The following is a 14,998-nucleotide window of genomic DNA, read 5'->3' on the forward strand; positions in this document are numbered from 1 at the left end:
TATATGCTGGCTCTGGAAGGTTGAGTGGTGTTCCGGCCTCAGAGAGATGGCTGCCCCATTTAACTAACAGGCATCAGGCACCTAGCAGGTCTATTCATTTGGTAAGTATTTAATGAGCACCTACTATGTTCCAGCTACACTGCTAAGCACTTTACATGAATCATCTGCAAAATACCGTTTTATAGATGAGGGATCTGAGACTCAGAGGGGCTGTCCCAGTTGCAGAACTAGTATTTGAACCTGGGACTGAGTCCAGCTGCCAAGCTCTCAATAACCCATAAACATACTACTGCCACCCAGCTGGCCTGTCCTGTCCTCTCTGTCAGCACTTAGCACATATCCCAGCAAGCCCACCTGACTACCCCACCTCCAAGACTTCATGCGCAGGCTGAGGCATGGCCCAGAGGGTAGAAGAATGAAGCAGGACCAGGTGAGGTGTCTGGTTTTTCTTTTCATTCAGGCACCGGTCTATCCTCCCAGGGCAGAGGCAGTGTCAGATCTGCCTGGGCTCCCCAGTGCCAGTGCTGGGACAGACCCTGGATTGATAACCATCCACCATGTGACATGATGGGGCCTTCCTCCTCCACAGTCTACACCATGCTCCTAATTCAAATGCCATACGGCTTCCAGGGAATTTCCCCAAACCGGCCCAATGTTGCATAAATAATACACATGTCCCCGATAGGATGACAGAGAGAAGAGAGCTGCTTTTAAACACTGGGTTCCTGCTCAGTTGACCCTCCATTGGCAGCCCCCACCCCCAGCAGCTCTCTTCCCAGGCTGATACCCCCCAGTCAAGCCCCCGTCTCCAACTCACCCCTCCACGTCTTCTGGTTAAATGAGAGGTGTCAGGGTTGAGAAACTGGGGCCCATGTCTTGCTGGCTGTAGGGACTGGGTGACGAAGTTCAGCTCTGGAAAAGGGGAAAGATGGCATTAGTTAGGGGTGGGTGACATGACAGGGACCCAGGTCAGAAAGGAGAAGGGAAGGTAACCGTGGTGTGGAGTGTCCCAAAGGAACTGGCTCTAGGCTAGGGACAGGTTTGACAAGGACCTAGCCCTTGCCTTCTGCACTCAGACCAGCCTGGATGGGCTTTGCCCCTCCTGGGCCCCAGAGGCCATCTCAGGGGTGCAAGTCCACCTGCTGGCAGGGGTCTCCCTGTCTGAGACTGGGAAGGTTGAGTGGCAGGCCCCAGAGAGAGGGCTGCCCCTTTAACTAACATGCATCAGGCACCTAGCTGTTCTATTCATTTGATAAATATTTCATGGGCACCTACTACGTTCCAGCTACTCTGCTAAGCACTTTACAAAAATTATCTTTGCTGGATCTTCATAAGATGCCACCGTTGTACCCATTTTACAGATGGCCTGTGTGTGGCCTGTGAGGGCAGAGGGAGTGTGAAAGAGTGGTCACAGGTGTGTGCACTGGAGAGACAGAGATACTTTCTTGGGCAAGTGACTTAAACTTCCTGAGCACCTTTTCCTCATCTGGAGGATAGAGATCATAATACCTATTTTTCAGGATTTTTGTGAGGGGTAACTAAAATATAATATGCATAAGTGCCGTGGGTCTTAGAAACGCCCAATAAACAGCAGCAGCAGAGGCACTGGATGCTACATGGCTCCCTATCAGCTTCCTTCTCTCTCTCTCTCTCTCTCAATCCATTTATTCATTTATTTGTTTTTTTTTGTTTTGTTTGGTTTTTTGAGATGGAGTCTTACTCTGGCATCCAGACTGGAGTGCAATGGCATGATCTCAGCTCACTGCAACCTCTGCCTCCCGGGTTCAAGTGATTCTCCTGCCTCAGCCTCCCAAGGGGCCAGGATTATAGGCACATGCTGCCATGCCTGGCTAACTTTTTTGTATTTTAGTAGAGATGGGGTTTCACCGTGTTGCCAGGCTGGTCTCCAACTCCTGAGTTTAGGTGATCCACCTGCCTAGGCCTCCCAAAGTACTAGGATTACAGGCATGAGCCACCGCACCCAGCCCTATTTGTAACTTTTTATTTTAAATAGTTATCGATTCAAAGGAAATTGCAAAGAAATGTACAGAGAGACCCCATGCACCTCCCTCAGACTTCCCCAAGGTTAACTTGCACTACTGCAGCATGCCGTAAAAACCAGTCATGTGACATCATACAATCTACAGAGCTTACATGCAGCAGTTTGATGTGTGTGTGTGTGTGTGTGTAGCTCTACGAAACGTTACCTGTAGTTTTGTGTCACCACCACCACTACAATCAAGATGTAGAACTGTTCCATCCCTACAAGGCTTCCTGGGCTACCCCGTTATAGTCATGCCCCTCATCCCTAACCCCTGGCAACCTCTAGCCTGCTCTCCATCTGTCTAATATTGTTCCTTCAATGATGTTATATAAATGGAGTCATGCGGTATATAACCTTTTGGGACTGGCTTTTTTCATTCAGCAGAATTCCCTGGAGATTCCTCTAGGTGGTTGTGTGTAACAAGAGTTCGCTCCTTTTTATTGTTGGGTAGTATTCCATATGTGGGTGCATTATAGGTTGTTTAACTATCAATCAGTGAAAGGATATCTGTGTTACTCCTAGTTGTGGGGTATTATAAACATTTATGTGAAGTTTTCTGTGTGAACAAATGTTTTCATTTGTTTGGAATAAATGCCCAAGAGTGCAATTGTTGGGTTGTATGAAGTTGATTTTTCTTTTCTTTTTTTTTTTTTTTTTTTTTTTTTAAGAAACTGTCAAACTGTTTTCCAGTGTGGTAAATTACTGCAGCATTTTACATTCCCACCAGCAATGTACAAGTGGATCCAGTTTCTCTGCATCTTCATCAACATTTGGTGTTGTCACTATTTTCTATTTTAGCCATTCTGACAGGTGTGTAATAATATCTAATTGAGGTTTTATTTTGCATTTCCCTAATGACTAATGATGTTGCACATCTTTTCACATGCTTATTTGTCATCTGTATATGCTCTTTGTTGAGATGTCTTTTGCCCATTTTTAAATTGGATTTTTAAATTGCTGAGTTTTGAGACTTTTTTGTATATGTTAGATACCAATACCTCATCAGGTTTTGTGGTTTGCAACTATTTTCTTCTAGTCCGTAGCTTAGCTTTTTATCCTTGTCACGGGATAGTTTTTTGTCTTTTTATCCTTGTCACAGGACTTTTTTGCCTGTTTTATGGATTTGCTCTCCTCCTCCTCTTCTGCTTCTCTTCCTCTTCTTCTTCTTCTTTCTTCTTCCTCTTCCTTTCTTCCTCTCCTTCCTTCTTCCTCCTCCTCCTCTTTCTCCTTCTCCTTCTTTTCCTTCTCCTCCTCCTCCTTCTTTCTTCTTTCTTCTTCTTTTTGAGAAAGGGTCTTACTCTGTCACCCAGCCTGGAGTGCAGTGGCATGATCATAGCTCACTGCAGCCTTGAACTCCCAGGCTCAAGTAAACCTCCTGCCTCAGCCTCCTGAATAGGTGGGACTACAAGTGTGCACCACTATGCCCAGCTAATTTTATTTATTTTTAGTAGTGACAAGGTCTCACTAAGTTGCCCAGGCTGGTCTTGAACTGCTGGGCTGGAGCAATCCTCACACTTTGGCCTCCCAAAGTGTTGAGATTACAGGCTTGAGCCACTGCACCCAGCCACTTACTTTTTGTCTACAAGTTTTATAGTTTTACATTTTACATTGAAGTCCATGGTCCTTTATGAGTTAATTTTTCTATGTGGTGTGAGACTTAGGTTGAAGTTATTATTATTTTCATTATTTTTTCCTATGGATGTCCAATTGCTCTAGCACCATTTGTTGAAAAGGTTATCATCTTTACTCCATTGAATTGCTTTTGTACCTTTGTTAAAAATAGGTTGGGCATATTTGTGTGGGTTTCTTTCTGGGTCATCTACTCAGTCCATTGATCTGTGTGTCATATCTCTGTCAATACTACTGTCATGATTTCTATATAATAAATCTTGAAATCAGATAAACTGATTCTTCATTCTTTTTCAAAATTGTTTTAGATATTCTAAATTCTTTGCTTTTCCTTATAAATTTTATAATCTTTTCTACATCTATACCGATTTTTCTGAGATTTTGATAGAAATTGAAGAGAACAGACATCTTTGCTATGTTAAGTCTTCCAATCCATGAACACAAGTCTCTTCATTTATTTAGGCTTTTAAAACTTCTTTAATCTGTGTTTAATAATTTTCATCATACAAATCCTATAGATTTGTTAAATTTATACCTATTTCATTTTTTTTGAGTGATTGTAAATGGCATTGTATTTAAAATTTTGGTGTCCACGTATCCATTGCTAGTGTATGAAAATACATTTTTTTTGTATGCTTAGCTTGTATCCTGTAACTTTCCTGAACTCACTTATTACTTCTAGGAGGTTTGTGTTTTTAGATTCCTTGGGATTTTTATGTAGACAATCAAGTCATCTGCAAACAGGGAGAGTTTTATTTCTTCCTTTGAATTAGTATGTGTTTTCTTGTCTTTTGCACTAGCTATAGCTTTCAGCACTATGTTGAATATAATGATGAGAGCTGGCATCCTTGTCTTGTTCCCAATCTCAGAGGAAAGCATTCAGTAAGTATAACATAGTTTTTAAAAACGCTGTTTATCAAGGTGAGGAAGTTTCTCTCTATTCCTACTTTTTCTGTGTTTTATCATGAATGGGTGTTAAATTTGCTTTTCCTACATTGATGGATACCATCATGTGATTTTCTTCTTTAGCCCATTAATATGGTGGATTATATTAATTGATATTTAAATGTTAAGCCAACCATGCATCCCTAGAATAAACCCCACTTGGTCATGATGCATAATTCTTTTTACACAGTGTTGAATTCTGTTTGTTAATGTTTTATTAAAGATTTTCACATGTATACACATGATGGATGTTAGTCTATAGTTTTGTTTGCATTGTCTTTGTCTGGTTTTGATATTATGATAACAGTAGCCTCATAAAATATATTGGAATTGTTTCTTCCTCTTCTATTTACTGGAAGACATTGTATAGAATTGGTGTTAACTTTTTAAACACTTGGTAAAATTCTGCAGTGAAACTACCTGGTCCTGACAGATTCACAGCTGAATTCTACCAGAGGTACAAAGAAGAGCTGGTGCCATTCCTTCTGAAAATATTCGAATCAATAGAAAAAGAGAGAATCCTCCCTAACTCATTTTATAAGGCCAGCATCATCCTGATACCAAAGCCTGGTAGAGACACAACAAAAAAAGAGAATTTTAGACCAATATCCCTGATGAACATCGATGCAAAAATCCTCAATAAAATACTGGCAAACTGAATCCAGCAGCACATCAAAAAGCTTATCCACCGCAATCAAGTGGGCTTCATCCCTGGGATGCAAGGTTGGTTCAACATACACAAATCAATTAACGTAATCCAGCATATTAACAGAACCAAAGACAAAAACCACTTGACTATCTCAATAGATGCAGAAAAGGCCTTTGACAAAATTCGACAGCCCTTCATGTTAAAACTCTCAATAAACTAGGTATTGATGGGATGTATCTCAAAATAATAAGAGCTATTTATGACCAACCCACAGCCAATATCATACTGAATGGGCAAAAACGGAAGCATTCCCTTTGAAAACTGGCACAAGACAGGGATGCCCTCTCTCACCACTCCTATTCAACATAGTGTTGGAAGTTCTGGCCAGGGCGATCAGGCAGGAGAAAGAAATAAAGGGTATTCGATTAGGAAAAGAGGAAGTCAAATTGTCCCTGTTTGCAGACGACATGACTGTATATTTAGAAAACCCCACTGTCTCAGCCCAAAATCTTCTTAAGCTAATAAGCAACTTCGGCAAAGTCTCAGGATACAAAATCAATGTGCAAAAATCACAAACATTCCTATACACCAATAATAGAGAGCCAAATCATGAGTGAACTCCCATTCACAATTGCTTCAAATAGAATAAAATACCTAGAAGTCCAACATACAAGGGATGTGAAGGACCTCTTCAAGGAGAACTACAAACCACTGCTCAATGAAATAAAAGAGGACACAAACAAATGGAAGAACATTCCATGCTCATGGATAGGAAGAATCAATGTCGTGAAAATGGCCATACTGCCCAAGGTAATTGATAGATTCAATGCCATCCCCATTAAGCTACCAATGACTTTCTTCACAGAATTGAAAAAAATTGCTTTAAAGTTCATATGGAACCAAAAAAGAGCCCACATTTCTAAGACAATCCTAAGCAAAAAGAACAAAGCTGGAGGCATCATGCTACCTGACTTCAAACTATACTACAAGACTACAGTAACCAAAACAGCATGGTACCAAAACAGAGATATAGAACAATGGAACTGAACAGAGCCCTCGGAAATAATACCACAAATCTATGACCATCTGATCTTTGACAAACCTGACAACAACAAGAAATGGGGAAAGGATCCCCTATTTAATAAATGGTGCTGGGAAAACTGGCTAGCCATATGTAGAAAGCTGAAACTGGATCCCTTGCTTACACCTTATACAAAAATTAATTCAAGTTGGATTAAATACTTAAATGTTAGATCTAAAAACCATAAAAACCCTAGAAGAAAACCTAGGCAATACCATTTAAGACACAGGCATGGGCAAGGACTTCATGTCTAAAACACCAAAAGCAATAGCAACAAAAGCCAAAATAGACAAATGGGATCTAATTAAACTAAAGAACTTCTGCACAGCAAAAGAAACTACCATCAGAGTGAACAGGCAACCTACAGAATAGGAGAAATTTTTTGCAATCTACCTATCTGACAAAGGGCTAATATCCAGAATCTACAAAGAACTCAAACAAATTTACAATAAAAAATCAAACAACCCCATCAAAAAGTGGGTGAAGGATATGAACAGACACTTCTCAAAAGAAGACATTTATGTAGCCAACAGACACATGAAAAAATGCTCATCATCACTGGCCATCAGAGAAATGCAAATCAAAACCACAATGAGATACCATCTCACACCAGTTAGAACGGTGATCATTAAAAAGTCAGGAAACAACAGGTGCTGGAGAAGATGTGGAGAAATAGGAACACTTTTACACTGTTGGTGGGAGTGTAAACTAGTTCAACCATTGTGGAAGACTGTGTGGCGATTCCTCAAGGATCTAGAACTAGAAATACCATTTGATGCAGTGATCCCATTACTGGGTATATATCCAAAGGATTATAAATCATGCTACTATAAAGACACATGCACACGTATGTTTATTGCAGCAGTATTCACAATATCAAAGACTTGGAACCAACCCAAATGTCCATCAATAATAGACTGGATTAAGAAAATGTGGCACATATACACCATGGAATACTACGCAGCCACAAAAAAGGATGAGTTAATGTCCTTTGTAGGGACATGGATGAAGCTGGAAACCATCATTCTCAGCAAACTGTTGCAAGGACAGAAAACCAAACATTGCATGTTCTCACTCATAGGTGGGAATTGAACAACGAGAACACTTGGGCACAGGGTAGAGAACATCACACACTGGGGCCTGTTGTGGGGTGGGGGGAGGGGGGACGGGGGAGGGATAGCATTGGGAGAAATATCTAATGTTAATGACGAGTTAATAGGTGCAGCACAGCAACATGGTACATGTATACATATGTAACAAACCTGCACGTTGTGCACATGTACCCTAGAACTTAAAATATAATTAAAAAAAAAAAAGAAACTACCTGGTCCTGGGGATTTCTTTTTAGGAAATTTAAAAATTACAAATTCAATTTCCTTAGTAATTATAGGGATATTAAATTATCTGTTTCATATTGGTGAATTGTGGTAGTTCGTGTTTTTTGAGGAATTGGTCCATTTCTACTAGGTTGTTAAATTTATATGTGCAGAGTTGTTCATAGTATTCCTTATTGTATTGATGTCTGTGGGATCTGTAGTGTTATTCTTTGTTTCATTCTCAGTTTTGGTCATGTGTGTCTTCTCTTTCTGTCTTGTTCTCTCTTTTTGGTTAGTTTTGCTAGAATTTTTCAATGTTATTGATCTTTTCAAAGAAATATCTCTGTGTTTCATTGGTTTACTCTATCATTTCTTGGTTTTCAACTTTATTGATTTCTACTCTTAACTTTATTATTTCCTTTCTTCTGTTTGGTTTGAGTTTATTTTGCTCTTCCTTTTCTGGGTTCTCAAAGTAGGAGCTTAGATTGTTTATTTCAGAATTCTTTATTTGCTAGTTATGCATGATGCTATAAATTTCCCTCTCAGCAATGCTTTAGCTGTTTCCACAAATCTTGATAGGTTGTATTTTCATAGTCATTCAATTTGATATATTTTTAAAATTTACATTTAGACTTTCTCTTTGGCCATAGATTATTTAGATATGCATTATTTAGTTTCTAAGTGATTGGATATTTTCCAAATATCTTTCTGTTATTGACTTCTGGTTTGATTCCACTGTGGCCAGAAAAAATACTCTCCATGATTTCAATTCTTCTAATTTTGCTAATGTTTATTTTACGATCCAGGATATAGTCTACCTTAGCATATGTTCTGTGGGTGCTTGAAAACAGCATGTATTCTGTTGCTGTTATGGGGAGCATTCTATACATGTTGACTAGATTTTGTTGGCTCATGGTGTTGTTAAGTTCTTCCATATTCCTGCTGATATCCTGCCTAGTTGCTGTATCAATTATTGGGAGATGAGTGTTGAAGTCTCCAATTGTAATTGTGGTCACTCCTATTGAAAGGGGCCGGGCGGAGACCAAACTACACTGGTCGCGGTCAAGAGATCTTTATTGGAGGTATCAAGCAGAGAAGGAAGAGAAGAGAGAGAGGGCTGCTGGTGTGCTGTGTTTTATATCCCTTGGGCCTACGTGGATTGGGCTAGGGGCGGGCCCAAGGGAAGGCAGGAGATGCTTCTTTCTGATTGGCCCTCCTTTGGCGGGTTCAGACAGTGCCCGGTCAAGGAGGGGAGAAGGACCCGGAACCGGCCCCATCTTAAGGTATGGCACCATTTTAAGGTACCCCAGTTACCTAACATTCCTCCCTTTTTGTTTTCTTAAATGGGGGAAAATGGGAGTCATGGTTCATCTGGCTGCTTCCTGCTGAGTGGGGGCGCTGTGGGGAGGGGGCACAGGGAGAACCGTCAGGGTTGTGCATGGGGTACAGTATGAGTATGAGGCCAAGCAATAGGGCCTCCAGTGCCATGAGCCAGTTGAGGGGCAGGGATGGGTTGGCGATGAGAGAATCGGCTTGCTGTAGCCATCTGGGGTACTAGGGGTAGAGTTTGGTCTGCCTGAAGAGAAAAGAAGATGGTAGTTAATTTAGGGTGCAAGGGCAGGCCTACCCCCTCCCCCCCAATCCTGGGTATCTGTTGCCGGTCGTTGGCTGTTTAAGAGGTCAGTAGGGTGTGAGACTGTCTCTGGAGTCTGCCGTGTCTTCACAAGTCGCTAGGATCTGGTAGTTTCTGAGGAGAAGCTGGTTAAAGGTTTGGTTAGAGATGGATGGTTTGAGTTGGATATGCCCAGGCATTGCTGGGATATATGCCTCCTGTAACTGACTGGCCCCAGACCGGGTTGGTGGGGTTGTCAATATGTATGGCTTGGGAGGAGGCATTGTTTTTAGTGGTATAATATAGGAAGGGGGTGTGTTTGTTGATGTGGGAGCCAGATGGCGAAGTGGAACATGTGGAAGAGAGGGTCCCAGCCGTTTTCTATCATAGTGAGCCTGGGAAGGGGAAGATCCACCATGTGGCTGATGTAGTTGGTGTGTGTCCTCCTGTGAATGTTGTATGACTCTTTAACTGTGAAGAGATAATAAGGCTGGGAAGAGGGCCTGCCGGCAGAGGAAAGTGTAAAGATGTGAGAGGCAGAAAGCCAGAGAAGAGGACTTAGGAGATGCATGAGAGCAGGGCATAAGCAGTTTGGTTCTTCGTGTGGTATGGGTTGGTAGCTGGTTTCAACCCGTTGAGTGGCGACCGGAAGATGAGGTGGAGGGTGGTGGTATGGGAGGGGGTTCGTCGGCTGGATCAAAGTCGGGAGTGGAAGGAGAGGTTGGTAGCTTGAGAGCAGCGATAAGGTGTTGCGGCTTGCAAGGGAGGCAGAGGTTGGGTTTGTCCTGTAGAAGAAAGAAGCCATGAACGTAGGGGATCTCTGCCCATTTTCCTGTTCGCTCACAATAGTTGTAGAGATCCCGGAGAAGGTTGGGATCAAACGACCCATAAGCGGGCCATCTGTTTTGGTTGTCTAGGGGGTAGGTGGGCCAGTTTTGAGTGCACAATTTAATGAGGCATGTAGGTTTGAGATCAGCAGCCAAACCAAGGGCTGATAAGTTATTTAAAAGGCATTGTAAGGGAGAGTCGGCCGGCAGGGATGCAGAGGCTCCCATTATGAGAAGAGGGGGTTTACGGAAATATATGGCAAAGGGCTGGGCAGGGCATCCCCTACCAGCCGATGACCATGCTGTGAGTCAGACCCTTTGAGTCGGTTGTCACCGAAACGAAAGGACTGAGGGCCTCTAGGAGGCCGAGGGCCGTGGACCACCTGGTACCAGGATTTTTGGAGCGAGAAAGGGGAAGGGGCCCAGGCCTGGTGAGTGAGGAGGAAAAGGAGGGAACCCTGCTCCCTGGAGACTGAGTCTAAAATAGGATTTACGGCAGCCGTGTGGGCGGCTGAGGCGGGAGCCGGTCGACTGGTGTTGGACACCGGAAGGGGAGACTTACCGAGATGAGGCCGGTGTTGGGCATAGAGGTTGGCAAACAGGAAAATGAGCGAAGACTGGCCGGGGTCTGGACTGAGCCCAAAAGGGATCGGGGTCCCACCGAGGGGGGTGGGGAGTCCCGATCCAAGTCATGGCACCAGTGAAAGAGGCCGGGCAGAGACCAAACTACACTGGTCGCGGTCAAGAGATCTTTATTGGAGGTATCGAGAGGAGAAGGAAGAGAAGAGAGAGAGGGCTGCTGGTGTGCTATGTTTTATATCCCTTGGGCCTAAGTGGATTGGGCTAGGGGCGGGCCCAAGGGAAGGCGGGAGATGCTTCTTTCTGATTGGCCCTCTTTTGGCGGGTTCAGACAGTACCCGGTCAAGGAGGGGAGAAGAACCTGGAACCGGCCCCATCTTAAGGTATGGTGCCATTTTAAGGTACCCCATGTTACCTAACACCTATCAGTTTTTGCCTTACATATTTTACAGGTCCATTGTTTGGTGTACACATATTTAGGATTGCTATGTCTTCCTGATTGACCCTTTTATGATTATATTATAATAATATCCTTCTCTATCTCTAGTAATTTACTTTGTTCTGAAGTTGACTTTATCTGATATTAATATAGCCACTCCCACTTTCTTTTGATTAATGTTTGCATGTGATTTTTTCTATCCTTTTACTTTTAGCTTGCTTATATTATTACATTTGAAGTGAGTCTCTTGTAGCTAGCATGTAGTCAGTCATGTTTTTCAATCCACTCTGCCAATCTTTGTCTTTGAATTGGTGTATTTGGGCCATTGATATTTAATGTAATAATTGATATATTAAGGTTTAAATCTGCCATTTTATATTTTGTTTTCTGTTTGTTCTTTCTGTATATATTTAGAACCACATCAGACAGTGTTACAATTTTTGCTTTAGCTGTCAAACATAATTTAGAAAACTCAAGAAGAGAAGGAAAGTTTATTGCATTTATCCATATTTTTGCTTATCATGTTCTTCCTTCCTTCCTGATGTCCCAAGAATTCTTTTTAAAAAATTGTCTCCTTTCTGTTTGGAGAACTATAGCCATTCTTTTAGGATAGGTCTTCTGGCAAAAAATTATCTTAGTTTTCCTTCATCTGAGACTGTCTTGATTTCTCCTTCATTTTTGAAAAATATTTTTGCTGGATATAGGACTCTGGGTTGATAGTTCTACTCTTTCAGCATTTGAGAAAGGTGCCACTTCCTCCTGACTGTAATGGTTTCTGAAGAGAAATCTGCTGTCATTCAAAATTTTTACCCCCATAGGTGAGATGTTCTTTCTTACTGCTTTCAAGATTTTTGTTTTGTTTTTAGTTTTTAGTAATTTATTTTTTGTCTTGGTGTGGATTTCCTTGGGCTTATCCTTTTTGGAATTTGCTCAGCTTCCTGAATCTGTAGGGTTGGTTTGTGTGTTTTTACCAAATTTGGGATGTTTTTGGCCGTTATTTCTTCAGGTACTTTTTCAGCCCCACCCTCTTTTTTTCGCCTCCTTCCAGTAGTCCAATGACACGAGTGTGAAATCTTTTGTTATAGTCCCACAGGTCTGCAAGACTCTGTTCATTTTGTTTTCCAGCCTACTTTCTCTTTGTTATTTTGATTATGTAGGTAATTTCTATTGTTTTATATTTCAGTTCAATGATTCCTTCCTCTGTCCCTTCTGGTCTGCTACTGAGTCCTGGCAGGCCCCTGGCTTAAGTCAGAACATAAAATTAAAAAAAATTGATGAATGTGCTTAATAGCAGACTGCTTTTGAACCTGAACTTGGACTTCCAACCTCCAGAATTGTGAGAAAATAAATTACTGTTGTTTAAGCCACCCAGTCTGTGGTACTTTCTTATGGCAGTCTGAGCTTGAATACACTGAGCTTGTTGAGTTTGGGAGTGTAGTGTCAAAGAAAAGTATCTACAATTATCTGAAAAGGCTATTAAAATACTCCTCCTTTTTCCAAAAATATGTCTATGTAAGGCTGGATTTTCTTCATATACATCAATTAAAACATCAATCAAAACATCAATCATATCATAATAGACTGAATACAGGTGTGGATAGGAATCCAACTACCTTCAAGTAAATCATTAAAGAGATTTGTAAAGATATGAAACAACTTTAATCTTCTGACTAATTGTTTTTGTTTTGGAAAATATAGTTATTTTTCATAAACTATGTTACTTATGTGCCACAATAGATTTATTATTGTTATTTTTAAATGAATTAAGAAATAGTATTAAAATCAGTTTTAATTTCTAGTATTGTAAATTTGGAGAGATATAACCTACACGATCAACACTCTGAGTGTTCTTCATAATTTTTTTTTTTTTGAGACAGAGTCTCACTCTGTCACTCAGGCTGGAGTGCAATGGCGTGATCTCAGCTCACTGCAACCTCCACCTTCTGGGTTCGAGAAATTCTCCTGCCTCAGCCTCCTGGGTACCTGGGACTACAGGCATATGCCATCATGCCCATCTAATTTTTGTATTTTTAGTAGAGATGGGGTTTCACCACGTTGGCCAGGCTGGTCTCCAACTTCTGACCTTAGGTGATCCACTTGCCTCGGCCTCCCTAAGTGCTGGGATTATAGGCATAAGCCACCACACCTGGCCTTGTTCTTCATAATTTTTAAGAACATAATGAGTCTTCAGACAAAAAGTTTGAGAATGGCTGATTTAGGTCAGCATTTCTCAAACCTCAGTCAATCAAATATGACTGCCATCATGGTCACTATCTCTCGTATCATTGAGCTCATGAGTGTTTTCCCTAATCTGCTAGATTTAAGGTTAAACAATTTTCTTAAAGAGAAAATTTTATCATTACCATTGGTGCAAAACCAGTGCCACTCACCACAAGTAGGAGATGAGCACAACAAAGAATTGCAAAGACAACAACAGAGCATCCTTATGTCTGATAGATCCTATCGCCTGCCTAGGGGCCTAGGCCGAAAGTCTGGTCTCTCATCAAACAGAGTTTAACAAATATCTGTAGGGGAGGTCATTAAAAATAGACTACTTCCAGCAGAACCTTTTGCCTTGATAGACTTGGAAAACTGAAACAGAACTGGAAATGGACTAGTTTTCCCATCAGGTGATGAGCTCTTATTTAATAACACCTAGTATCCTCTTAGGTACCCTGGAAGTAGACACTCCACACTTTGGGAGGCTCAGATTTTAATGGCACCAAGATGAAGAGGTGTGTGGATCAGGCTCCCTTCACAAATGATGCTTCTGCCTCTTTGAAGGGGTGTGCAGAAGAGGGCTCCACTTGTGCTCAAGAGCCCCAGATCACTGACCTTGGCAGCTAAGTCTGAGCTAAGTGCTCTGCAGCTCAACCACAGATGATGCTCCTGACAGTCTTCCTCCAAAACCAAATCAGCTCATGTCCTGCAGACATCTCACTTCAAGCTATATGTGCTCAACTCTTGTTTCCACCTGCCCCTTCCATAATTTGTTTTTCCTCCTGTGTTCCTTTACTAGGAAAATGGCACCATGGCTGAGAATGTCCCCAGCAGTATTGTTTGAAAGAACCAAACCCTGGAAACAACCATATGCCCACCAGCCAGAGAATGAACAAATAAACTGTAATATTGTCATGCCAGGGAGTATTGCACAGCTACGAAAATGCATAAACTACACCTGCAGGAACCACAGGAATGAGTCTGAGAAACAATGTTTCCCAGTAGAAGAAAGTCTGAAAGAAGCAAGTCTCAAATGATTACATACTGTATGATGCCATTTTAAAGGACTAAGACAAAAATGAAACTAAATAATATGTGTTGTAAGCATACACACACATGAAAGAAAACCATTTTTAGGCTGGGTGCAGTGGTGCACACCTGTAATCCCAGCACTTTGGGAGGCCAAGGCAGGTGGATCACCTGAGGTCAGGAGTTCAAGACCAGCCTGGCCAACATGGTGAAATTCCGTCTCCACAAAAATACAAAAATTAGCCGGGCATGATGGTGGGTGCCTGTAATCCCAGTTACTTGGGAGGCTGCAGTGAGAGAATCACTTGAACCAGGGAGGTGGAGGTTACAGTGAGCCGAGATCGTGCCATTGCACTCCAGCCTCGCTGACAGAGCAAGAATCTATCTCAAAAAAAAATTAAATAAATAAAAAATAAAAACAAAACAAAACAAAATTTAAAAACCCAACTATTTTAAGAAAAGCAAAGAAATGGTCTGTTTCCTCTGGGATTGGACAGAAATTTGCAAAATTGGAATATGCAATAATTGGGAATGCAGACATCATTTGATCATAAAGATATTCATCATGGTGTTCTCTCATTGTTAGTGGTGGTTTTTTTTTTTAAATCATGGCAACACTTTGGACACA

At 41.5% G+C, this 14,998-nt stretch overlaps 1 protein-coding gene across 14 annotated transcripts in view; it reads right to left on the bottom strand.

The window, feature by feature from the left end:
- ATP2B2 (ATPase plasma membrane Ca2+ transporting 2) overlaps positions 1 to 14,998 on the bottom strand; it is a 390,019-nt gene that overhangs the window by 214,109 nt on the left and 160,912 nt on the right. For all 14 annotated transcript variants that reach the window (XM_032149713.2, XM_032149709.2, XM_032149708.2 and 11 more), the window contains one exon: positions 818 to 912. The gene's annotated coding sequence lies outside the window, so the exon portion shown is untranslated. The remainder of the gene's footprint in view (positions 1 to 817; positions 913 to 14,998) is intronic.

This window comes from Hylobates moloch, unplaced genomic scaffold (genome assembly GCF_009828535.3).
Source record: "Hylobates moloch isolate HMO894 unplaced genomic scaffold, HMol_V3 SCAFFOLD_4, whole genome shotgun sequence".
NCBI classification, from domain to species: domain Eukaryota; kingdom Metazoa; phylum Chordata; class Mammalia; order Primates; family Hylobatidae; genus Hylobates; species Hylobates moloch.